This window comes from Emydura macquarii, unplaced genomic scaffold, assembly GCF_026122565.2.
Source record: "Emydura macquarii macquarii isolate MOO-44397 ecotype Brisbane River unplaced genomic scaffold, CSIRO-AGI_Emac_v2 contig_2768, whole genome shotgun sequence".
Classification (NCBI taxonomy): Eukaryota; Metazoa; Chordata; order Testudines; family Chelidae; genus Emydura; species Emydura macquarii.
Window position 1 is genome coordinate 7,483,794 of NW_027132905.1, and position 27,931 is coordinate 7,511,724.

Genomic DNA, 27,931 nt, shown 5'->3' on the forward strand with positions numbered 1-27,931 from the left:
TCCTGCACCATTAGAGTCCGTTGGATGCACTCGCAGAACCCAGTTCAGGATCCAGGCCATAGAAAGGAGATTTGAAATCCTGCCAAACGAATAAAAAAATAAAGCGGGGTATACAAATAAGGGATAAGGAAATAACTGAATTTCAGAACCATTCCTCTGCAAACAGGAAAAGCAAAGAACAAGAGAGGGGTTGAAAACCCATACTGGAATTTATAATGCCACCTTTCCCCCACCCAGCTTTCATTTCTCTGTTTTGCTCATTTGTTTCAAGATGATTCCCAAATCTGCCATCTAGCTTTAACATACAGCTCACCTTTCAGTCAGAGAGTGGAATTTTCCATTATTGCTAGAACACTGAGAACACAGATGGCTGTAACTCAGGGGGACGGCTGCCACTCCTTAATACAGCAGGGAAAAGAGGAACATGCAGCAATGTCCCCAAAGCAAAAATAACGTTTAGGAGGCTGAGCTGTGCTTGGTTTCTGCTTCACTAGTGCATAATAAATAGTCTAAGTTGCCTTGGAAAGGGTTCAGTAGTGATACTAAGGATACAGGGAAGCATCACTGCTTAGTGCTTATCTTATAAAATCAGCATCCCGGAAAATGCCATCAATAGTGGCCCTATGTCAAAATTTTAGGAGGGAAATATTAATTTATTTTAGCTTAACACAGGCTCATTAATTAAGGACAATTCAAAAAGTGCTCATCGGTCTTTTGTATAGCTACAAGGCTATTCAGTTAAGTTCTTCTCTAAATGATGCATAGAACTGAACGAGTTGGAGGTCACTTGATTTTACTCTGATGTAATGTTCTCTTTTCCAGAGTGGGGCAGTGCCTTGAGTACCGTAGTGGAACCGTCTGTGATGGTAACTAATTGTATAGTATGCTGTAGCTGATGATGTGTGCCCCGGTAGGTAAGGGTGAAAACCATCCATGCCATGATTAAAACAGTTAGCCACAACTGAGTGGAAAACCTAGTTTCCCACATGTCTGAAGGCAAGAATATCTCTTCTACCCCCACCCCGCTGAGGAAATATGGCAGTCAAACCATGCTGTGGACTCCTCCTTTAATTAAAGTATAATAGCATGATTATTACTAGCACCTTTTGACCCTGCAGGTGGGGAAGGTCCCAGAACCTAGGCTCCAGCCCAAGCCCAAATGTCTACATTGCAATTGTATAGCCCCGCGAGCCAGGGTCAGCTGACACGGGCCTGCCCTCCGTGTTTTATTACAGTGTAGACATTAGAGGCCAGAGAGAGGTGAATCCCTTCAGAGGGTGACTCAGAGATCAAAACTGCAATGGTATTAGGAGGTAGAAGGTTTGTGGGACAGCATTAGCCGAACCGCCCTGCAGTTCCGGCGTATACCCCCAGCAGCAGCAGACAACTAGATGCATTGCTCTTCCCAATAAATTAAAGTTAGTTTTTTGGCTCTTACGATATAGGACAAAAAAGAAGGAAATAGCAAATTAGTTTAAAAAGTTAAAACATTAAACACAGAGTTGAGGCTGATGAAACATTTAGTTTGACCTGAAACAAATTTTCTCCCCCAATTTTTCAGAATTGCGAGTGAACCAAAGATTCCATTATTTACGCAGTTCTACTCTTGACACTTGGTTGTCACAAAATCCCCTATAAACCCAGCTCCAACTTGTGCTCATAAATGGGTGCCCAAGTTGGGTGTATACTTTGACACTAATTTTTTGTTATGCCTTGCAGCTTTATTTTCTCTGCATTAAATTCTCTATGTGATGGCAATTAAGCTCTTCTTCGTCTACAGGGCTGGAAAAGGAGATTGTTGAAAATCTTTCTGGTGAGCAAGCGTTTATGTATGTACATAAAACCTCATCAGTGCTAGACAGACATTAGATGTGACATAGGGTTAAACTGGTTTCTCAAAACTGAATGTCCCAAGATAATTAGTTTTCATAGAATTATACAGGATATCCTTCAGGGATTTGGAATCGGTCCCACTGATCTTTCTTGTCAAGGTGGCTTTACTGCCCCAAGCTAAAAAAACAGCTCACATTATTCCAACATAATTTATCTACTCATGCTGCCGCGACTTGACAATGCAGAATCTGAGATGACATGTACAGAACTAAAAAAAAAAAATCAACTTTGAAGTTTGAAAACGTTTTATTACAGGCTAGTTTCATCTTCCTGAACAGCAAGAAGCTAGACAGCTTTAAAAGGGTGGATGTTTTTCACTGGACTGATGTGATTTCATGCAATTAATATAAATGCCTTTGCAAAAAATATTCCATTTGCCATCTACGGATTACGCATGGAGTTGGTAAAGGAGCATATCTGTGTGATGAACTTTCACATTCAAATGCAGCCCTGGAGATGTAAAATGTGATTCAGGAGATACCAAGAGATGTTAGTTGCTTCACTAGGGACTCAGGGTTTGCTCAAGCTGTCCCTAGATGGCTATAGGGAAAATACTCACTTTGACTGTATATGCAAGGCATGAATCCCCAGGCATAATCAAAACTGGGTCTAAAGTCTGTACCCTATAAATATGGACAGGGAATTAAAGGGAAAATGTCACCCCTCCCTGAGGATATGGCTCTGGAAGGGAATAGCATCTGCTGATTGAATCTTCCAAGCCAATATCTGCAAAGAGTTTGTCTACACTGCAACTAAAAACCCATGGCTGGCCCATGCCAGTTGACTTGGGATCACAGTTGAGGGGCTGTTTACCTGTGTTGTAGATGTTCGGGCTTACGCTGGAGCCTGGGCCCTAGGACCCTGTGAGGTGGGAGAGTCCCAAAGCCCAAGTCCAAACATCTACCTTGCAATTAAACAGCCTCTTAGCCTGAGACCCATGAGCCTGAGTCAGCTGGCATGGGCCAATGGGGGGTGTCTAATTGCAGTGTAGACATACACTAAGAGTACTAGAGTCAGTCTGGTTTCTGTAACAGCACTTAAATAACTTAGAACCAGACCCTCAAAGGTCTTTAAGTGCCCAACTCCCATTGAACATGATGCCTTAGTCCATTATAGAACTTCATTCAATTGCTTTTGAAATGTTGGGCATAGTGCCTTTAAAAATCGTAAAGTGCGTAGTGAGTCTCGCTCCGGTGTCCGAAATAGGTAGAAAAACCTCCCCTTATTACTCAGAGCAGTTTTGTTCATTTTTCTTCTCGCTAGCAAAACAGGGATGAAAAGTGAAGCGGCTGAATGGATAGCAGAGAAGCTGAAGGTCAAAGAGTCAGCCTGGCTTACTTTGTGTGTTGTTTTGGGAGTAATATTACCTATAGAGTCAGCAGGCGCCTAGTTGCCACAGGAGGCTAGCTTACAGAAGGAGAGAGAAATTCAGGGGAAGAAAAACTTTGAAAAAACTCACCACTAAAGAGACACCTTCCATCACTTTCTGATTCCTAGGGAAAAAGACGGAAAATTTAATTTTTCCAGAAAGAGCGTAAAATGCTGGTGAAAGGGAAGCCCTGAATGTTCTGTCTTGCCTTCAGCAAGTGCGAACTATTTCTTTTCTTCTCCCTTCTGACTTCGCTGGATATAGGATAGCCACAGACAGTGTCTTCGTAGCCCCAGAAGGGACCTTTTTCTGAGAAACTCTCCTTCAGAAATTTCCTCAGAAAAATTAATAAATGACTTTGACGTCAAGCACCTTTGACTTCAAAATGCCATCTTGGGTTTTTAAAGAAGAAAACCTGGTTGCCTTTGGGATGAACTCTGCAGGAAGTGGAGTTTTGTTGTTTCTATTTTCACTACATATACACAGAGAAACTAGATAACATCAATACCCTTACTGGAAGGTTGCATTAACATTATTTTATTTCTTAACATTTAGAATGATAGCACACAAGAAATCAATAATGCAAAGAGAAAACAGGCTGCTCCCTAAAGCAGCAAGACTTAACTCGCCTTACCTTGCTTTAAGATGATTCTTTCCAGGCTGACTCCAGTTGCACACTGTGCTCCACACCTAATCCTGAAAGCAGGACTGGGACCCGGACCCCCCTGCAAACAATCTTAAAGTTTGCAATTCCAACACAGTTTTCAATACACCACAATTATCCCATTGGGAGACAGGGTTTTCCCCCCCCACACTTGTCACCTCTAATCCTGGTGGCTCACAGAGGGATCCATGTAGTAGCCCTCTGTTTCCACACAAGCTCTGTTCTCCTCACATCTCCCTGTGGCTCGGACTGGCCTACTGTGGTGTGGTTATTCAAGTGCTTTGGGCTGGCCAAGAAGCAAGAATACAATGGTCCTATAAGCTAGGTGTTAATTCAGTTTACTCTACTGCTAGTGCACAGAGTAGAAAAGAACAGCACAGTAGAGAAAACTGTGTCTAGGGAATGGGATTAAATGGTGGGGGAATACCTATCTTTTCTCACAAACCAGTCTTTGAAGTCAAGCACCTTTGACTTCAAAATGCCATCTTGGGTTTTTAAAGAACAAAACCTGATTGCCTTTGGGGTGAAGTCCGCAGGCAGTGGAGATTTGCATGTCTGCAATTACCACTGAAAGATTAAAAATACTTAGTGCTGGGGACTGGGTCTATCCATGATGACAAAAGGGCATTAATGGGGGTGGGAAAGTGTGTTGCATCTTGAAACTCTTATGTTCATTAAGGGCATGAGATATCTGTGCAGTTTAGGTCCTATCTCTATCTCTTTAATCTCCCCTCCCTTCAGAAAATCTAAACAAACAAAAACAAGCAGGGAAGCAAATAAAAAAAAACTTGGATCACAGACATCAGTTCCAGACCGTTCTTCTCCAAGGGCATAGAGGATATTCTTAAGATTAGAGCTGTATCAAAATATAATTATTGAGCAACCAACCAATATTGGGTCGGAAACTTGCAGACCTTTTGCACCTGAACTCCCAGGTGACAACTGCAGGATGCTGGTGTGTTTGTGTGTATTATCGGAGGAGCTTCTACTCCGCTGACTATATGGAAGACCTCCTAATGCACCATGGAGACTATTTTAGTCAGAAATAATCTTTTCTGCATGTCATTTAAAAATAAATGATTTCCCATTTTATAATGCTGGAAATATTAGCATCCAAACAGGACCTTCTGTCTTCAGGAGATAACATGAACCTCCTCCCTGAAGACCCGGTCCAATCTTTGTGGCAACACACGTGGTTTCTGTGGTGATGATTGTGCCTTCAGATCATGAAAAAACAGCAGAACCTGGAGGAGGGGTGGAGAAGTACAAAAATTATGATTTATAAATAGAACTATTTCTAAATATATAGTTTTACCTGTTGAATCAGTGAGGTTTTTAAAGCTCCCACCGTGGTTCATATCTTTTAATTCTTTTCATTATAGATAAAGAACTCTATTTTGAAGCATGGTGGTACCTGGTAATTGTCAAAAGTTTTAAATTGAGCTAAATTAAGCTAATTTCTCTCCTTAGACAGGTTTGCTTTCTCTAGCAGAACAGTTCCGCATACTGTTGTCTTGCAATTAATTTGCATCAATCCATCTCACTGTTGCTTTACACTCCTAGTTTCCTTATGTCCTTCCCTGAAGTGCCATACTTACATCAGAAATGAAATGAACAAATATTGATCCCTTTCCCTTGATTCCATTCTTTCAAGTTGTTTATTGAGTGCTCAAATTGGGTGGACACCAGCACCAGGTGATGATGTGGAAAACTGCCAACGTTTCATGTACAGGATTAATTTTGTGTCTTTTGTGCTCTGTTCTACCTTGTTTGGCATGGTCACACTTTATTAAAGTTACAGTTAATTGAATGTAGATTGTTATATTGTTGTATCGCCTTTCTCCATGAGTCATTTAATTTTAATCACCAGAGGAATATTAACTGTGATCAAAGGAATTCATAGTCCATTAATTTATTTCTCCCTGGTAGATTGCAATCCCTAATAAGTATTATAAACTGCACATGTAGCACTGCCTAGATAAGGTTGCTCAACACTTTCCATTATAAGACCCTTTTTTCAATTGCTTATAGCTTTGGTGAATTTTAAATATCTAGGCTGAAATTTTCCATGTTGGGTGTTTTCCTCAGGCAGAACTGTTTTGCAAAATTTCCACAAAAACTATTCAGCTATTCACAAGGCTCTCTCAACGTTATTCAGTTACATTGCTTTATATTATCTAATGAATGGTGTGTCTGAAAGAAAATGCACAGTTCAGGCATCATAATTAACTGAATAATATTTTCATTTCCGTTGTAATAAATAAAATGGATTTCCCATTATTTGCAATTCTGATCCTAAAGCAGGAACAATAATCTTAATAAAAGCAAACCAAAATAAAACCAACAAAAAAGGTGCTATACGCCATAGTAAACAGAACTATAAAGCCATCAGCAAAATCCATAGAGAGGGGTTTTTTAGCCAACCTGTCTGCCAGAATAAGTCCAATAGCTGAATGAAAACCAGAGAATGAATTATACTCTTTATTATAATGTCCTTTGTCCAAAGCAAGTAAGATAAACAAAATAATTCTCTTTCAAATTAATGCTAGTTAAATTGGATTTGTGCTGGGAAGATAGAGAATTGACCACTTATGCAAAATATTACATTGCTCATTATCTGAGATGGCAAGAATCTACCGGGTCTTGGTAAAACATTATTCCTTTACCCCGAGTAGATATTTGATTGTACTGATTGGAAATGTATTCTATGTTTTTATATTTGATGTGATTTTGTCTGATAGTTATCTGTAGAATTCAACTTGGCTGAGTGGATTCAGTTCACTCTAGTTTATTTCTAGACCACTTTGCTTACACAAAAGTATCCCAGAACAATTTGTATGGCCCAAATCTGCTCTTATTAAATTCAAGGGCAAAATACCATGGATGGGGCCCACAGCTAATTAAAGTATATGCATATAAACATAAATCAGTTATTGAGGGTGAGTTATCACATGAAGGTACTGTCTGTGCTCCACAGACAAAAAGGGGTACGTTGAGTAATGAAACCAGAGAGGCCAGAGATAGTAGGATTTAACTATTTATGAATAGAGAGGGTTGTAAATTATAAGCCAAGGATGAGGGAAGGGATTTTATGAAAGTCAAGGAATGAATTTGTAGAATAGGGGCTGTTATGCGCACAGTTTAGGTTAAAAAAAAATCTACCAGCCACTAGGATGGGGGAAGAAAGAAATGCAATCTGAGAAAGTTTGAGTCATGTAGCAAAAAGGCAGAAAATTAGAAAGGAAAAAAATAGTAAGAAATTAGGTCAGAAGTACGGAGACGCATATTAATAGGGTGCTGAAAACTAGGAAAATGTAAACTCTTAGGGATTTTGCCATTATAATTCTTGGCCAAAAAGTAACTAAAACACTGTGGTCATTTTATAAATAATGGGGTTGGTTGTGGGGCTTGGAAGTGGCTTTTTAATCTACCATTTTGTCAAGTGGATAGACAGTGAGTGAAGATTTCTGAGGCTGGCACCATAAATTCCCAGGTACAGGGGAGAAAAGTGGAGCTGGAAGAGTTGAACCATAGGAGAAACTCTAATAGTTAGGAATTAACAGAAGTTTTGTCTGAACATGACTGTAAGCTGATACCTGGAGGGGTGATGATTTGATAGCAAGAATAGGCACTGGAAAAGTAACTAAAAATACATGTATATAATCTAAGTGAGCAGTTGAGGGGAAATAACTTGACAAAATATCAGCTGAAGTAGGATAAGAGGTGCGAGGGTAACTGTTCATTGCAGAATAGTCTGTGGGTGTGCTACGCATAAGATTACACAAGATATAGTAATAAAGTTAAACGACTTTCATTCCTTGCCTGGGACTAATAGATATACTAGTCTGATTCTCTTGTTTGCCTATGCAGTAGAGATTAAGCCTAATTTAAGTATCCACACACATCCTGGTTACTTTTATTCATGGATTATGTTTCATTTTACAACCGAATTCCCTTGGGTGCATTTTACATCCTCATTAACACTATCAAAATTCATCTGAATGAATGTTAATACAGTATATGCCAAAAGGATGTATCATTCGAAGCTTGTAACACTTTGCTGTAATTATATTTTTGGACCTATATTATGACCACAGTAGGTAGATGGGATCATTTTTTTCCCTATAGCTGCAATGAGCTAGGGCCAGGTGATTGTAAGATCAGGCATTGGACCGATGGCACAACCGAGGCAGCGGTTAGGGTAAAAATTTTCAAAAAGCATCTAAGTGACTTAGGAAATGAAATTCTATTTTCAAAAGCGCTCACATCTCTTAGGAGCCTTAGTTTCAATGGAACTTTAGGCTCCTAACTGACTTAGGCAGGTTTGAAAAAAATTCATGCTAGAGGTATACATGTCAACTCTGCACTCGGGAGGCGGGATTGCAGTATGTGTCGGCATATCTCAGCTATCTTTGCTTGAGTGAGCTCACTAAATATAGCAATGTAGCCACGCCAGCATGGGCAGCTTCCCAAGGACATACTTAGGATCCTGGGCAGGGTTGTACTTGGACAGCTAGTCTGTGCTGTGGCAGCAGCACTGGTACTTTTAGCAGCGAGCAACCAAAGTTATGGCTACCAGCTGCAGAAGGAGATAGTGCTGGAGCTGTGATGGGAACTCTGGAAGTCCTGTATCCCAGCTCTGTGCTTAAGCCACACCTCTCCTAGGGAGGAAATGCTGTAAGTGTTGGAGGTCGTGTATATCTCTCCAGGGTCACTTAGTTTCATTGTCTTGTCCTCCCATCACAACTTTCTTTCCTCTGGCATTAGGTCTTCAGTGTTTCTTTTTCTTCGCTTGCAATCCAGACAGGCAGCAGATATATTAATCTACCACTCACTTGAAAATCAGGCAGTCTCAGATGTTGGGTTTTTTCTGAGGGGAGACGGAGAGGGGCTGGTTCTATTTTCCACCTAACTTAGTATTACAGAAGCAGCTTTGAATGAAAAGCAATATACTTGCTTTGAGTAGCACATATATGAAATACAGACTGCAAATTCCTTTGTTGACTGTTAGTGGGATATAACTGGGTGTATTTTTAAATAAGTGCTGAGACCTGGCAGCCTATTACTCACTGCTGATTCCCACCAGCATTCATGGTAATTATCCTGGTTTCATTTGTTTTTGCAGTATCAACATTAAGAAAAGACATTTTAAAAAGAAATTGGCATCACCTGAGGTGCTCCAAGACATTTAAAAGGTTCTCACTGTTGTTGTTTTGATGGTCTCTCATGTTTTTCCCCCTACAACCTTTGAGTAAACATAAGTTTTGACATTTAAAAGTTTTGACTCAAAGCTGTAAGACTTGCAACCAGTGACGTCCCGCTGAGAGGAATTTAGCACAGCTTCCGCCAAGAGTAGGTTCCTTTCTGTTGAGCCTGGTAAAGCAGCTGCTTCTGGCCTGCTGGGGTATGTCTAAACAGCACACTAAGCCTGGGTCTGTGGAACCAGAGATTATGAACCCTGTGCTTCCAAGACCGTGCTTGAGCATCCACACTGCATTGTATACCTGGATTTACAGTTGCTGGACCTGGGTCTCACAGCTGCGTTAACATGTCCATACTGCACTATTGGGCCTCCTGACCTGGGTCTGTGGCTTGACCTGCATCCACACAGCAAAATGACGGGGCTTTGATCCAAGTTACAGTGAGACCTGAGTCAAAGTGGCTCCACCCCCAGCAGGGCCTCCGGAGCCAGACTGATTTGTGTGTGGATGGAAGGGGGGCTTGGGTTCAAACCTGAATCAGAACTATGGTTCAGTGTGCACTGTAGATGTACTGTAAGAGGTCCTAGTCTGTGTCCCAGATGTAGCAATATAAAGGATGAGTGGGGAAAGGGGAGACAGACTTCTCCGACAGCATCTGCTCTAGAATCTGGTCACCAACCAGCAGATACATCTGTGCACACTGAGGAAAGGAACTGGCTCCTTTATGAAGCTGCCAAAAACAAGGGCAGGGGGGAAATAAAGTTTCAAATAATTTTTTTCCACCTGAGACCCCTTTAGCACAGATCCTACTGGCACAGAGTTTGCCTTGTGGGTCAGCAGGTAGATGTATTGCCTATAGTCCATGCAAAGTCTTCGCTTCAGGCGTGCCCCAGCCTTAGCAAAGCTGCTAATTTGTTCAGTCCGCTCATAAATTCATTCAAAGGACAGGGAGAAACTAGTGCTATGGCCATCTCTTCTGGTGAACCAATGGCTGTCCTGAGTTTGGAGGGTGAGGTGTATGCCACCCAGTGGAAGAATGCTAGGGAAGTCGAGCTAAGTGTTTCTGTGAGATGGGGATGAAAATTAAGGGTGTGCTTCAGTGTGGGCTCAAGGATGTCTGATCACAGGACTGGGACAATTTACTTACTGTGGAAGTTTTCCTGAATAAAGACAGACTGAAAATATAAGGCCAGAAAGAGCCTCTACATTAATATAACCATGTAGGTACCAGGAAACATGTTGTAATGCTCCTTTTACGGTTGTTGGCTATAAACTAGCAAAAATGTGGAGACTCTATAATGGATGATTCAATGTGAACATTTTACTGCAGCTTGTACATTCACCAGAAGCAAACAAATGAAAATATGCCTGATGTGCTATGGCGTATACAGTAAGTAATAAAAAAAGGAAAAGATATGGAAGTCCAAAACAGAAAGGAACAAAGTAAAATCCATATTTACATAGTTTGACCTTCAAGAATTATGTGCGGCGAGAAATCCAAGGCCATTACTTCTCATATTACAGTGTGTTTTATGGATAGTAAAAATGATGTATTTTAGACATAATGCACTAGTGCCATACTCCTTTGCACTCTCCCTTTGTGTACTAATTTTCAGTCACACAGCTTATTTGCAAATGCAGCTGCTTTTGTTGGCTTTAAATAATCTAGGAGGCAAATTAGTACTGCAGCAGGCATGGCATCTTCTTCCTGAGAACCAGGTTCCCTAATGGTATTATGCAGTTGTTTGAATTAGGGAAATTGAATTTCACCTTTCCTGTTGGGGCGGGTAGGGTGTGCGCACACGCGGTAAGTAAAGCATGTGGCATGGCCATTCACTATCATATAACCCAATTTCTGAACTTTAAAGTACATCTGAACTTTTTTCCATGTCAGTGGCCCTGGAAATCAAAGCATTTCAGGCTGAACCTGGTTAGCTGTGTCAAACAGGAGTGTAGTTCACCATCCGAGACCACTGCAACCAAGCGTCTCATGAGAAAGTTTTGCAGTTGCCGTGCTCTGCCACAGTGATGAGTTTTTTAGTTTGAAGTTACATGTAATGGTCAATAGAAAGAAGCTATGGTTTATTGTCAGCTTTGGAAACAAACTGGAATCTTGTGTCTCCTCCTCCGATATCTCACTGATAATGTTTTTACCACTGATAAAAGTTTTAAATTGCTCCTGTTTTTCTTGACCTCATAATTTATTAATCCAAGGGTAGATTGCTTCTCACCCTGTTGCTGGCACAGAGATATAAGACTCTTCTTTTACATCTCTGCAGAAGCAACCTATCCTTTGGGTCCAGGTGCATAGGGGTAAGCAGGTTCTGTATGCCTTGCAGGGAGAGAAGAATGGGTGTGGGGCCTGTCTGCTATGGCAGCCTCTGTGAGCTGCCCTATGGGCCACAGAACTGCCTGGAGCTCAGTATGTATCAGGCCTACCCCATATTGCCCCTCCTGTGTCTGGTATACCCCATTCATTGGCACTTGCAAGGGAGCCTTTGAGAGGGCATTTAATGGCTGTCTTCATAGCACTGGCACCAGGAGAATCCTTCCCTGACTGTTTTTGGGGGATTTTAGTGCCTTCTTCTGCTGTTCTGGCCTTTTTACGTGTTGTAAAGGAGCCAGAGCGAGGGTGAACGAACACACCAGTTCCCCAGTGTGTTGTGCAATTGCTTTAACCACAGGCCTGTAATTTCTCTTCTTGCAATGCCCTCTGTTGTTCCATCTATCAGATTTCAGGGTAACTGCACCTGTATCCTCTTCCTGTGATCCAGCAAGGGACCCGCTCCAGGCCTCTGGCTTCCGAGTCATTGCCTCTCTTGGGTGGAGACCTATGACTCTCTCCTTCCTGATAGTGGTTTTTTTTTCAGGCTGCACAGTTCCCTGCCTGGAAATATTGTGATATTCCCAGCAGGCCAGGCAGCCTAAATGGCCAGCATATACACTTTGCTTTCTCTTCAGAATCTCTAAACATCGCAATTGCCTGTAGTTATACACAGGCCTTTCTAAGCCAGCACATTTATACTTATGCGGTGAAGGCATTACAGAGAGAACATTTTAGAAACAATAAAAGAACCTCCATGCCTGCTAACAAGTTTGCTAGAGGTCACCCTTAACTCCAACGAGTGATCAAACCCAATAAAGGGGTTTTTCTGCAGTTACAAGTTCATGATAGCTTTTTGCTCAGAACAACAGTGAAAAATTCATTCTTTCCTTTAAACAGGGTGAGCCTTTTGATCTTGTCGTCATGTAACAGGTGATCAGCATATAATGGTTCTTTCCTCAGCATGTAGCTTCAAAAGATTGGGTCTGGAGATGGATATTTGCAGTCACCTCCTCCCAGGTGTTTCCTAGGAAACCTACTTAACTTTATTTGTCCCAAAAATGCCGCCTTCTCTGGCACATTATTGAAAATAGGCCTTTGAAGCTCATCACACTTCCCAGGGTTTACTCTGGCCACATCTCCCCCCTAGAGAAGTTACAGACAATCCTACAACAAACCATAAACTTTTCATGTAATACAATGGATACCAAAGATACTTAAGTTTAATTCCTTGAAAAACCTTATTGATATTACTGGAAACTCCCAGATCCTGTCACATCAACTCCCTCAACAAATGAGGCAGAGGCCCTATAGACAACACCCTCCTTTACTACACAGAGCTGATTCATTCCCAGAACACCATGTATCCTGTGCACTGAATGAGGCTGGGGTAACTTTAGGAAAATGGTATGTGATTCAATGGCCGAATTAAAGACTATATCATAATACATACGCAGAAGGGGCCAAATTAAGGTTGCACAGTCAATTGTAATTCAAGCATTTTCTAATTAAACATGTGATTTTTGTATCCTCAGAGTTCTTTTAGTGTATTTTTTTAATGTAAATTTATGGAATTTCTAAGGCTTTTTTAAAAAAGAGGAATGACAGCATTATTGGTCACGATCAGACCAAATGGGACAGTGTGGGAGGGCGTGGGGGGTATAATTAAACATGTTTAGTTTTCTGATTTATCAGGAGTGCGCTTTTCTGTATGTGAGGAGGATGAAAGCCCAGAGCTAAAGGGCTGTGGAGGATGGAACTCTCTGCTTCCCTCTAAGGGAAAAGCCACCTTTGGCCAGCCCCAAAACATGAATTATAATGTCGCTTACCCTTGATTCCGCATCCTGTGTGTTGTTGCTTCAGCTGGGATTTGCCTTTGTGCTGAGTACATACATGATAACACATGGTTACTGACTGTCTTCGAGAAAGGATATTGGAATTGGGTAAAAGTAGCCCTGGGTGAAGTGGGTTCATCTTGACTTTAGAGGCTCAGTTTGGGAATGGGATTCAAGTTCAGCAGGAAAGGGTAGAAGGCTCTGTTCTAGAGAGCAGGAGGGCTGTCCCAGGGAGCAGGGCCTTACCTAGGAGTCTCCGTTTGCTTTAGATTCCTCACCTGTAGACTCTGAACCAGACTCCAGTCTGTGGAGTGATTCTGTGGGACTGACCTAGGCTCAACCAGTCATGGTGCAGATTGACTGCAGTGAAATCAGCTGGCGGTGGCAGCACAGAGCTAGTTTGTCAGAGGTTTGAACCCTGTTAAGTGCACATCAGAGTAGGACCTAGTGGTATGGCCTTCACTGGCCTGGAGCAGACTGTCCGAGGACAGCCATCTCCTGACCCTCCTCTGACTACCACTAATTGGACCTGTGATAGTTAGACCGAATTCTGGACCTCAGCAAGCCAGATAATTAGTACACTGAAACTGTGGGGTTTCCCATGCTCCTGATACACTGACAGGGTTTTGCTCATTTTATTGGATGCAAAAAGATATGTGGTTATTGTGGGGTGTTTGTTTGGTTAGATTTTTTTTTCCCTTTGTCCTCTAATAGATACTTGTGGTTCCATATTCCCAGGGACTTCTGAGTGCCTGTGACTGGGGAAGAACCACCTGAAAAGCTGACCAGGGAGGCTGACTTTTAATTTCCAGAAGTAGGAATATTGATTTAGAGGGGGACCCGAGCCATAATTCCTTTTATTTTAGAAAAGGACCCCTGGAGAGACTGAACCTGGCCCTTGTTGCTGCCATTTGTGTCTGGCAACACAAGGGTAACACAAACATGATTTAGGCGTCCCTGGTGGGATAGGTAACTAGTGTTCTCCCCATTTTACAGATTCAGAAACTGAGTGAGCTCAATGAAGCATTAAAACCAACATTTGTAAACATGAGTATCTAAATTCATATTCAAGCACTTAAATTTATGATTTGATTTTCAAAGATGCTGAACATCTGTACTTCCAATTGGCTTGATTTGCTCAATTGGACCTGTGGTAAAGATTGCAGTAAAACCCTGGTGTTCTAGTTCCCTGTTCTGTGCTCTAATCAGTGGACAGACTCCCTCCCAGAAATCTGTTCGATATTTTTTAATACCCATCGAATTTCCCTTGCTCATTGTTACTCATAACTAGGGTTGAAAATATAACCTATTCAGTGAACTTCTGTTTTTGATATGCTCCTGGACAGAAAAACTTATTTTCTCTAATTTATTTGCTATTCACAATTATCTGACATTTACACAGTTTGTTTACTCTGCATTTGTATTTATTACAAAGGAGTCTTTGCGAATCCTTGGTAGACAGCTTGTCTGGCAATAGAGGTGAACCTTGTGTGTGTGTGACTAATTTGTAATGAGGTAGACAATCGTAGCCCTGCTTTTATGGATCTTGTATTTTTCTCCATTGAAAAGGGTTTAGACTGCAAAGATTAATTATATTTTGATAGACTAAGTACTTTTTTATCTCTGTGATGTTGAAAAAGATGTACCTAATCCTCATCAAGTTCACATCATTGCAATTCCAGGTCAGTGTAGCTAAGCCAAAGTGTACCTGTGAAGATCCACCCAGAAAATTCTAAATATTCCCAACTGAGTTAATAGAAACAATGATAAGGTAAAACTTTCAAAAGCGTTTAAATGACTTTGGAACCAAAAGTCACTTTCACCTTGATTCAGCCCTATCCTATCTCAAGTCCACCTGCTGGTCCTAGCGTAAGGTTACAGGGAAGCCTGAACCCTAAACAGAGCTGGCCCAATAAAAATCATACACCTGTCCTACCTGCCAGCCCCAGCTTAGGGCCACAACTTTATCCGAATATTAGGAAGCCCCTACAGGTCAAACATGAACCTGAGTCTATGGATTCCGCCTGGCCCCATCCCTAACTCCAGCCCAGGGGGACAAGCCAACCCTAACTCTTGCCCAAGGACCACTGCCAGTCTCGACCCTCACTTTAGCCTAGGGCCCCCTGCTAGCCTACCTAGTCCAGATCCAAGTGCCAACCTAAGGCCTGACCCTTGCTGAGGGAGTCCATCTGGTCCCAACTCTAGTGCCAGCCCAGAGAGCCCATCCAACTCTTGCTCTAGACCCTAGCTGGGAGCAACCTGCCACCCTCAACAGTAAGTCTAGCCCAGAAAGTGTCCCAGCCCCAACACTAACCCTATCCCAGGGTCATCTACCAGCTCCAAGCTTGACCTTAGCCTTGGGACTTTTACTAGGCCCAACCTTAACCCTAGCCAGAGAGCCATCTCAGCCCCAACCCTAACAATATCCTGGGAACCTGTACTGGCCCCAAACCTGTACTAGCCCAGGAATCTCTGATGGCTTTAAAATTAACCCTAACCCTAGGCTGTGGGGTACTACTATCCTCAACTCTAACCCTTGCCCAAGGGGCTTTATTGGCCTGAACCCTAATCATAATACTAGCCTGGTCTACTGGCCTGACCCTTAGCCTGCAGAACTCTGCTGGCCCTGAACCCTAACCCTAGCTCTACGGATTTCTTTTGGCCCAAACCCTAGCCATGGGACCCCAATGGCTCCAGCCTTACTACTGGAGACTTCCACTAGCCCAGGCCCCAGCCCTAAACCTAGGGATGTTTATTGGCCCTGACTCTAATCCTGACCACAGGGTCCTCTCCCAGATCTGACCCTCACCCTAGCTCTGAGATCCTTGCCAGCTCCAACCTTACTACAGGAGACCTCTACGGCCCAAACCCTGATATTATCGAGGGGACCTCTGCAAACCAAAACCCTTATTCCTAGATTGGGGATCTATACTGGCCATGACCCTAACCACAGCCTGGGGACCTCTACTGGCCTTGGTCCTGACCCTAACTACAGAAGACCTACTGGCCCCAACCCTCACCCTAGCCTCACAAGTCCTACAGACCTTGAGTTTACTGCTGGTATCTCTTACTGGCCAAAACACTAATCCTAACCCAGGGAATTTTACTGGCCCAAACTGTAGCCTGTGTCCAGGAATCCCTTTCTACTCTGACCCTGTACTAGCTCTGCCCCTTTCTTTAGCCTGGGGCCTACATCTGGCCCGTAGCCTAATTTTAACCTGGAGTCAAAATCTGGCCCAAATTCTAGTCCTAGCCTGGGGCTGCCAACTCAAAGTCTGACTGAAGCCCTGTGCCACATAGTGGGCTGGTCCAGTCCATCATCAACTATCTTCCCCCTTCCATCCCTCCCAAATACTATTGTTATTCTAACTGGAGACTTCCTGCTCTCTTAAAAATTATCTTAATAGAGGTGGCTTATCTAAATGTTAATTTGGGAATCTAAATTTCAGACCTGAGTTTAATTTTGTTTTGTTTTTTTAATTGTAGAAATCCAGATTTGTAGCAATTCCTTCAGTTTTGCTTCTGGTTCATATTTAACATGGGAAGGGACACAGGTATGGCTGAAATCTTGTTAGAATGGCTGCATGTGTGAGGTTATGGCTCAAGAGGGTGTATACTTTGTGAAATCAGTTGTTCTCATAAGATTTTCCACTATCGGGGACAAAATCTCACAAGAACTGCCCACAGCCTAGTACTCAATATAGTTGAATCTAAACTTGGATTCTAGTTCCATAGTCCATTACTGTAGATTATATATAAACCACATCAGATTCCAAATTCTTCTCTGATTGCATTTCAAAATGCTACCAGTGCTACATACTGCTTCAACCTGCTCATCAAGAGTTTCCTACACTGGGTGCGATTTCAAATATATTAGAAGTGTCACATAAGATATGAGAATGCGTGTTTCTCCCACAGCCTTGATGAAATGAACAAATCTTGCCATAATACCATTTCTGCTTTTTGGAAGCTAGAACCAAGCTTTACCAAGCTGTGCTTCTGGACAGAGTAAATAATGACAATACATAGCTTTTATATAGCATTTTTTATCAGTAGATCTCAATGCACTTTGTGAAGGAGGTTGGTATCTTTATCCCCATTTTACAGATGGGGAAATTTGAGGCACAGAAAGATAAAAAGACTTAGAATCATAGAAAATTAGAGATGGATGGGACCTCAGATGGTCATCTAGTCCAACCCCCTGCTCAAAGCAGGGCTTACCCCAGGTCACAGCCAGGAATAGAGCCCACATCTCCTGAATCCTACTTGTGAGTGCTATCCACCAGGCCACACATCCTCCACAGGGTATGGTGTGCCCCTCAGGACATAGTATTAGTTTGGTGCTCTTATGATGGCAGCTGACTTTTTAACCTGGTGTATGCGTTTCTTGCCAAAAAACACAATGGGAGCATTCCTAGTCTTTGTCTACCCTTCAGCTCTAAGTCTAAATTAGGTACTTCTGAAAGCAAAGAACAGATATGGCAACTTAGTAAAGTTCATATATAACAGACTAATGCCATATTTCTAGCAATACAGACACAGATCACTACAATAATGTTCTCCTGATCAATGTGCTGCAACCACTAATCTTTTCTAACTTTGCCAAAATTTTCTGGAGAGGTACATATTGTATCATGGAGTTTCTTCTTTGGGACTGTGTGAAGAGAGAGTATGTGATATGGACTCTTGCATGTTAATTACTTACTTACTGTAATGAATTTCATCTGCATCCAGCATGTTCTTTTGATGTGATTTTTACAGTATGTTTTATTTTTGATTTATTTCATTGATAGTCTCACATGTCGCCTCTTCTGCTCCTGTCTCGTTCTTGTGCATGCATTTCCTTTGGGAGTGTTTCTTGCAGCTGTACCTACAGCTGTAGCTGTGAATGATGACCAGATTGAACGTGTCTACTTTGTATCTGTAGCGGTGGGTAAGGTCGGATAGGGATGCGGTTACAGCAATTGCCAAGTTCAGAGTGGTTTTTGTTTATTTAACTCAAAGTCGTGCTACTTCCATTTTCACTTTTCTGCTTAGGTGACTGGAAGGTTAAGTGAGGGACAGAGCAATGACAATGGTGTAGGGTCACCATTTTGGGGCCTTAGATAACTCTTTGGCCAAAGGAGGTCAACATTTTCAAAAGTGGCCTCAGGAGTAGAAAGTAGTAAATACATACATTAGACATCAAAATCAGCAGCAATGACTGATTATACACAGAGAGCAGAGTTGCTGAGTAAGAAGTTGCCGTTTTACGTTGTAATTTTTCAGAGTAGAACCTCACCTTTCAGTTTAAATTTAAAGATGATGTGTAGGATGGAACTATTGGCATTTCCGTTGACAGTTCCTCATGTATCATATTGACAATGTCTTTCTCACATTCACCAAATTGTCATTTCATTATACAACTGAAACATCACCTGGACAGTTTTTTTTTGACTAAAAATTACACTGAAATGCTACAGGGCAAAATGTGCAATCCCTTAACATCTGAGGAAATTGCTTTGGAAGCCATCGTTAAAAAAAACAAGTTAAATGCTGATGTTTCATAAACACCTGATGCAAGAACCCTGCAAGGAATGTCATTAGAACAAAATCAATGTCCCTCCTTTCTTCCCTGCTAGCATGCTTCTGCTTCTTGGAGGTTACACTGTCAACCAGAACGGTAAGCTTGATTTTGTCCAACTCAGCAAGGGAAGAGTTAGGCAGATGGCTTGATGTGATGGGGAGAGCAATGGGATTTGAGTGCAAGAAACGTAAGCGTCTGAACTGGAATAGATGTCTTTGCAGTATCCTCTATCTTGGCAGCTTGTCAATACGGCTAAAGGTAACTGAAATGTTTCAGTAAATAAAGAACAAGTCAGTGAAGGAGCAGGTAGGGCACAGCATGATAGATCCAGGCAGTGACTGAATTGCTGCTGGCTGGTGTGGGGGTAGAAGGCATGATTTAAAATATATATATATACATATATATAAAATATATACTGGAGGGTGAGTTGCATATATGCCAGAGATCATCTTCTCCATGATCTCTTTTCTGTTTATTTGCTTTTGTTTTACTCATTTACGTATTGCACCCCAGTAGGTTGCTTTGAAATTTTCCTGGTGTGTGTCCTCTGACAATATTAAAAACCAAGCAGTAAGGTTGTGTGTGTGTGTGTGTGTGTGTGTGTGTGCGCGTGTGTTTGTGCGGGGAAACAAGTGTGTGCTTTGGCACTTTTGTACGCGGCACAGATTTTAGAACACTTTTGCACATTAAAACTAAGGTTGTGCATTCTTCTGTGTGTGGGGCATTTGAAATGCATTTCTCTGGTTTGGAGACATTTTCATACAAAACAAATAACAGAGTGTTCAATGGATCTTTCGCATGGTCTTTCTGTCACTCCTTCAATATAGGAAAAAACCTCAAAGCTCTTCTAGTTCCAGAACCATAAGCTTAAATCTCCCCGTAATGCCCACGAAGCAGAAAACAGATAACATGAATAACTGTGAGCAGCTACTAAGAGGATAGCCAGGACTGATCACCTGGTGTCTGGATTACTTTGCACACCCAGGAGTGTTTTATCTGAGAATATCCTTACTTGTATATCTGGGGGTCATGGTTAAAAAAAAAAAAAAGGCTCATCTTATACTCGTACTTTTTTATTGGCATGGGAGACCTGACTGGTAACAAGGAAAGTTAGATCCTGTTCCATAAGATGGATGGAGAGGATATGGCAGCCTTCCCAGAAGGTCCGTACACCCTGCGCATTTTTTAACACAGCTCCACCAGGCTGTCCATGTCGAGCTGCATTTTGATGGGGATGATGCAGTGTTGACCCTATGGAGACACAAGACCAGCAAATCCACAATGAGGTGGACCCATTTGCAAGCCCCGACCATCCCTTGGAGGGGAGGGGGGGGGTAGTAGGAGCCACATGGGCTATCCCAATCTGAGCTGCTTATTGGAAAGATTTCATCCCCCCAAGATTCTCAGGGACCTCCCCAGTAAACAGCCTGTTGAGATGGGCTATGCTCTGAGCCTAGGGTTTGCCCCAGATGACAGGAATGGTCATTTACAATGGATGTAGAGATACACAGGGGCTACATCATGGCAGTGTGTGTGATGGGAGGATGCAGAGAATGATCGTTAAGACAATGCATTAGGAGTCTGTCATCACAACGATGGAGGTAGTTGGACATTGACTTAGTGGCTCGAGTTTGGCAATGTCTGACTCTTGGGTGATGTGGATGCCCGGGGAGTGTAAGTTAGTGCTGAATTTGATCCAGCTGTCTCTCCAGATACGTTTTGAGAGTAGGCAAAGTTTCTTGATATTCATTTCAGTTTGGCTCTGGGGTCACTAATCTATGAAGACGTAAGTGTGTTTGCTTCAAATTTAGTTCCTTTAGTTGACATCCTCAAAATACAAAAAAAAAAAATAAAGTTGAGATAAACTTTGTTGTTTACAACAATGGAAATCTGGCATAGCTCCACTGAATTCAATGGTCTTACTCTGACTTTACATCGGAGTAACTGCTGGAGACAGGATACTGGGCAAGATTCTGTGGCCTGCGTTGTGCAGGAGGTCAGACTAGATGATCATAATGGTCCCTTCTGACCTTAAAGTCTATGAGTTTATAAGATGGATATGGACTGACGCAGTGTGGCATCTTTTATGTTCTAAAAACAAATTCTGTACATAAAGACGATGGTTAGGAAAGATCATACAAATAAAAGAAGTGGGATTGCGTTTATTAAATAAATTATCAGGTTTTGTTTGGTTGCTATGATAAACTTCTGCCCAAAAAACTATAGGACCAACAACAAATCTTGTAAGGCATGTTAAAATTAAATAAAATGTTCCTTTGATCGAATTCAAGATAATGTGTTTCAGGACTATTCCTTCAGGACTCTTTTCTTGCCAGTGACAGCTCTGATCAATTTTCTTTGTCTTCCCCTGCAGAAGCAATCTCAGAGTCTCCTTGAGCCATTACTTGATCAAAGTATATTTGCAATTGGGTGATTCAGGCAATCTGACCTCTCATCTTAATGTGCAGGTCCCGGAGAAGGGGTGTGAGTAGCTGCTTACATGTTGGTTAAGACCTTTGTATTAATGTCATTACATACAGTAGGAAAAAAGCAAAAAGAAATGGAAAACTGTTTTCTAAAGATTTTTATGTGGGCTTGTTTGGACTATTCTGAAAGTACTGAATTCTGGCAGGGTGTCTGCCAGATGTCTGCCAGAAAAACTCAAATACAACCAGAGGAGTGTGTAGTAGAATGCCCTAATTTTGAGCTCCCCACAACTCAAGGAGAGGCTACTTTGCAGGAGATACAGCAGAGTGTTTCAGGGTGGGGCCAGTAGATGAAAGGCTGTGGTATACTTTTGTATCTTCATCTGACCAGATCTGCTACTGGAAACTCTGCATTCCCCTGAGAAGACTCCTACTCTGGTGGTATTACTCACTGGGCAGGATGGACTGCACGGTGCTGCTGCTCTTGCCTTAGGCTCACGTGAATAGAGTTACTTTGTAATCTCAGAGTAATTGTGTAAAACTGTGTAACCGAAGACAGAATTCGGTCCCAGGGACTTGTTAAATCTCATACCAATGAGGATCAGTGCACATTGCTCAGTGTCTATGTTCCTGTAAGAGAAACAATGACTAAAATAAAAGTAAACTCACAAGGAGAGGATTTTAGATAATCACTTGGTACCATATATATATATATATACTTTGCTGCCCTGTGCAATATAATTGCCTTTTCGTAAGAGGGTGATTAAAATTATGGGAATATGAAAAAATAATGGAGAATCTAATTTTATGAGGTTATAAATCTTATAATTCTCAATCTGAGTCCAAAGTCTGAATCTGACTCCCCCCCCAGTGCTGATTTTGTGATGTATTTATTGTTAAGGAATTTTGGGAAAATACTTGTTTTCCAAAGCTGAGACCAAAGTGTGTGTGTGTGTGTGTGTGTGTGTGTGTGTGTGTGTGTGTGAGAGAGAGAGAGAGAGAGAGAAAGCGCAGGAGTTACATGCACGCACACCCCTGGATGCTAGGTGTTTGAAAGAAGACAAGGAAGAAGGCTGAGCACTGGCCATGGTTCTGTCCTGCGTGCACCGAGGTAATGGAGCTAGCCAGGCCAGGAGGGTCTGGGAGCATTCTGTGCCTTCTTGCCTTCTTCACGGGAATTGCGGCAGGGGCTCCATTGTGTTCTGTCTGTGTGAGAGACCCTTGGTGGGATTCTGGTTGAGTCAGTCAGCATTTCTTTTGCGTCCTTATGCTACCACACAGCCCCGCCATACCCTTTCAAACACTCCTCTTGGCAAAATCCAGCCCATAACTCATCCTCAAGTAAAACAAAAGTCTTGTTTCAACGGGATCAAGTTTTGCTGCCCAGGTTTTCTGTGGGGGTTTTTGTTGCATGCCTCACTGGTAGTGGAAAGAAACCAATAAACAGCAAGGAGGCAAAAGTTAAAATGTCACACGGAGTTCCTGGTGAAATCAGAAGTAGAACCGTGTGAGTAACATTCCCCCCCCCACCATCCGGCAATTCTGAAAAAATTGAAGAAAATTCAACGTATGGAGTAGAAACTTGAAAATTTTTGAAATTTTCAGCAAATTGAAAATTGAAAAACAATTCATTTAGAATACAACTAAATGTTTTGTTCCAATTCTGGGCATTTTAAAATGTTTGTTTTTTTTTTGAATTTTCTAAAATAAAATTAAAGGAAATATCTAAATTAAAAGTCATTTTGGACCAAAAACTAGAAATATTTTGTGAGTTTCAGAACATTTTCTTTAAAGAAACAATTTGGCAAAACTGAAAAAATTTGTGAAAGAATGTTGCCAAATTTGCATTTTTCACTGAAAAAGTTTCAATTGAAACATTTTGCTTGATTTCAATTGGAATCCAGTCAAAGCTGTTTTCTTGGCTTGTGATATCAGCAGGAAGCCTTGATGGAATCATTCACTGCTATTTCTCATATCCATTATTCTGAATGTGCTGTACAGCTTATTGCCACTGGAGAAGTTTGTTTCCACTGTAATTGCGCAAATGGAGTAATTTTCTCACCAATCATTGGCATCATTGACCAATCTCAGGCATGTAATCTCTCCCAATTTAGCTAACCATCCTCTCAGAGCTGGCTTCCATCCACACTGATACACACAAAGTAAGGATGGATGCATTTTATATAAAAGTAAAAGCACTAAGCGGTAAATGAATCACTAAACAACAAACAGGACGTCTGCTCTGTGGTATCTTTTAATCAGAAGAGCTACGAATGGCCTAAGAACACTGATTCTATTTCTAAAGCAGAATAGGGTTTTGCATAGTTTGGAATTGTTATAAAATTCACAGAATTCCATTAAAAATTAAAAAAACCACCAACCAACCCTAAGTAACTCAGATGTAGAAAGTTTCTGCACCTTCCCTCCTCTCTCCAGCATTATCTTCATTAGGATAAAAGATGTGTTCTTAACTCAATGTAATTAATACAAGGTAAAATCCTAGTGAAGACAAGGCAGTTTGTAATTTTGCATGAATTAGCCGGTCAAGATAAATCCCAATTTATACCTCAACCTGTTGACTTGTGTGAAAACTACAAACTGCCTTGTCTTCACTAGGATTTTTCACTTTACTAGGATCACTTCACTTTATCACATGTTAGCTGACTCCAGTTTTGGTTATGACAGTTGTGTGTTTGGCTTGATGTGGAAGCACCTTTCACAGGCCACCATAAGGTAAAACACCCAGTAGTCTCCTTGGGTCAGAGCAGGAGACCTCAGAGTGGAAATTGGACCAAGGCTCCTTGCCCAGTAGCAGCAACAACTCTTCCTCCACCTTGAAGACCATTCTGGTATAAAGAAGGGACAGGAGTTGGGAGGGAGGGTATATTTTGGGGAGAGTTTTGTGGGGGAACCCAGGTTTGAAGGGGATCTTTAGGAAGTGGTGTTGGAGGTTCCCAGAGGAAGGACACAGGATAGGGAGGGTAAGGCATGTTTTTGGGGAGAGGGGATGTTTGAGAATAGCAGGTTGGTGGGAGAGAGGGAAGGGAGAATTGAACAGTGTTTGGAGGGAGGAGGAGGAGAAACTGGACATTTGGAAGGAGGCGTGAGTGGGGAATGGGAGGTAGGTAGATCCTCTTTGTTGAGGAGGGAACGTATACTTTTGGTGGGTCTTTGGAGGGAAGCTCACACCATCTTGAAGTTCCGTGTCCCATCCCCCCCTTTGCTTTCCTCATCCCATCTGAACTGGCAAATTTACTCCACTGACCTGTTTAAAGACATGTCATTATATTTTCTGCCCGGAATTCTAGTCAGTATATACATACATATATATTTCTATTAACCTGTTAAATCTTCCTGATTATAAAGATTAAATGAATTTGCCTGAGATTTAACCCTCGTGCAATATTATTTGTATAATGCTACATGGTGTGGCAGGGAGGTTTGTAAATAATGTCCCCTATTCATCAATATGCCTTCATTTATTTGATTCTCTCTTGAAAATAATAGCTGGATTGGTTGCCAAGAAATAAGCAAATTACACAAGCAGAGTAATCTGCAAATTGATAAACGCATGATTCTGTATGAAACAGGCCACTGACTCTGGAGTTCTTGATGGTTATTATATCCAGTGCGAGTTTTTCATTTAGCTAAGCCAGTGATCAATAAATATTCATTCTGGTGTTTGTTCACATAGGATAGTGTGATAATACTTTCAGGAAAGGCAAGAAATGGGATGGTTTGGTTCACAGGACTTTTTCTTTTTTTTTTTCTTTTTTCCATTATTGCCAACATTCATTGAATTCATTTTTTAATTTTAAGTCTCAGTGAAGTAAAAACTCTTCTGTAAAACATTGAACTGAAAGCACCACGTTTTGTCTATTTCAAGTTAAAATGATATGAAACTAATGGGCCTTTGCATGGTTTCTATCTAACCCACAAATCTGCCCAAGTTTACACAAAATCCAGCTCACAGTTTTCAGCCTCAGTGAACCTAGTCTAAACTTGATGTATGTAATAAAACTTTAAATCAGGAGAGTTTCAGGCTTCAGAATGAATATTTTGTGCAGTTCTAATTATGTGTTGAATTCTTCTGTTTATCCATAGGTCAAGACAGTGACTATGTCCCTTCCCTTCCCTTCTTCTTTTCTCCTTGAGGTGAACCAGCCACTAAAGCCGAAGGAGAAGGAACTTCTGTCTGGGGTCTCATTGAAGCTAATATTGCTAACATGTCAAATTTGCTGGTGATGTTATTACAATCTGGCAAAAGCAGAGATGTACAAGTACAATAACCAAAGCAAATTTATAGTATGCAGACCTCCTCCTCTCCTTCTGTTTCCATCACCCTGTGTCCGAAATTGCATTAAGAGATATCCAGTGGATACAATTAAGCCATGTTATCAAGGATTAATATGACAGTCTGTTTTGAATGTTGTTTTTGAAGGAATGTCATCTTGTGCTCATATGCTTGTGCATAAGTACCAACATTTGAATCTAGATTTTAAACACCTCACCATATGGGGGAGGCCAAATCCAAGGTTTTCATTTGGGCCATCACAAAATTCTGTCCATCCATGGTTTTATATTGTACTCACAATAGTATCTGAGCACATAGGTCAAGGCCATTGGTGATATTCGTTCATGTTATCTTCCTCTTTGCATCCCTTCACTGGCTCTCTCTTCTGTACTGTATCAAAAATAAGCTATTTGGCTTCACTTTCAAGGTCCTTCCTGACCTTTCCCCACCCTACTTATCATTTCCCATTCAGAACTGAAAGGTCGACTCCTGTATGTGACCAGCCCATGATGTCAGCCTCCTTCATCCGCTTGTTAAATTGTCAAACAAGCACCTTTGGGTTTGCTCCCCATAAACATCAGCACAACTAACTCATTACCCTCCTTATAACTCTGCTTTGCCTTGAGACCTACAAAAACTTGACAATGGTTAGAGAGCTCTTGTGATGAGACCACTGCCTATCATGCTGACCAGTATTGCCTTATTGTTTCCGTAATGAAAATATACATCATGAATTACGTTGTCCATAGGCCAATGATGTGAGCATTCTATAATATTGTAGGCTCCTCTTTAGCTAGAAAAACATTTTTGAAGTTGAACCACACTTGGAAAAAAAACAAGGGAAAATCTTTGTCGACCTGAATTGGTGGGACTGGTTCTGGGGACTCTACTTTTCCAGAGAACCAAGTAAATGTCCACCCCATCACTCCACATTTACCCACACAAATGGTTCAGTACATTTTTCTGCCTCTTATGTTTTTATGCCCTATTTGATGCTTTCTTCTGCTTGCATTGTAAAACCAACTCTACAAATTAACTTTGCAGATCCTACAACCCCACAGAAATAATTTGTGAAGTCTATAGTATTTAGGGGTGGTTTGTTCCAGACTGACACACAACACTTACAAGTAAAGAGGGTTAACCTGTAATGGCACTGAATAGTATTTAGTTCATGAAACCTTTACCTGATTCTTCTATGTATCTGTGGAATTTCAAAAAGCATTCATTGACATAGTTGCTAGATATGGTTTCCAAAAGCAGTGTGTAATATAAACAGCTATGTGAATACGACAAAGATCTGCCAGTAGTGATAAAACAACAACTCTTAGGATCCCCCATTACTACCCATCCCTAAACAAAAATCCAAACCAAATAAACCAAAGCATAGCCAATTTGGGCAGGGAAATGATGAACAAAAGAGCTGAGAAGACAAATGACCCATTAGCCTATCTACAGGACCCAATGCCACTTCGGGTAAAGTCAATGGGAGTTTCCACTGAAAGTTTGGAGCACAGTCTGGTCCCTTGATGTCAGATTTATCATCTAGGGTTCATAGATGTCAGTGGATCAAGATTTGACCCCTGAGATGCAATAACCAAGGTTGATGTCAGCAACTGATATCACTACATTGATATCATCAATAGTTCCAGATATCCTGAGAGTTTATATCTATTATATACTAATTTTAATTTGGTCCAAAAGTCTCTATGTGCAGTTGGACAGACGAGTGATTCATTTCACATCATGTTTCATAGGATGGAACGTGAATTTACTGACAAAGAGAATACAGTTACAGGCCATAAAGAAAACACCTCAACTCTAATTTTAGGGCAAGTTGAGTTTTCTAATCTTCTATTCACAACCCTTTTTCTTTGTCCATGATCAGTTTTAAAATGTACAGCTACTTTTACATAGTAATTTGGCTAACACAAGCATTTTTATTTCTACAGGCAGAGTTCTCTGAAAATGTATGAAATCTCTTTTACATCTTTGAGAATTCAGAAAGAAGACCTAAATGAATTGGCATTTAACATTATCCATGAAATGTGTGTGATTCATATTATATTATCCAAGTAAATTCTGTGACAGGAGAACCCTTCTGTGCTTTTGATTTTATCTTATATTTCATTGCAGTTGCCATGAATTGTTAATACAGGTTTGATTTAAATGGATTGAAAATTTAACCCTAGATGTTATTGAAAGTGTGCGCTAGAATTCAAGTTCTGAATACTCAGAATTTATTTATTCCATAACAGTATGCTGAGCATATCTAGTTGGTCAGACAATTCTGCATTATTAATTAGAGAGATTTCAAAGGAGTTTGGGACACATTTGCAAAAGGTTGTTTGTGATCTTAGCAC

At 41.2% G+C, this 27,931-nt stretch overlaps 1 protein-coding gene and 1 long non-coding RNA gene across 2 annotated transcripts in view; both read left to right on the top strand.

The window, feature by feature from the left end:
- TRPC7 (transient receptor potential cation channel subfamily C member 7) overlaps nt 1-27,931 on the top strand; it is a 304,845-nt gene that overhangs the window by 96,371 nt on the left and 180,543 nt on the right. The gene's annotated exons all lie outside the window — the stretch shown is intronic.
- Nucleotides 846-27,654, top strand: LOC137165991 (uncharacterized). Its single transcript, XR_010923528.1, has 3 exons — nt 846-910; nt 1,781-1,813; nt 27,521-27,654. It is a non-coding gene; the product is annotated as an uncharacterized lncRNA (long non-coding RNA).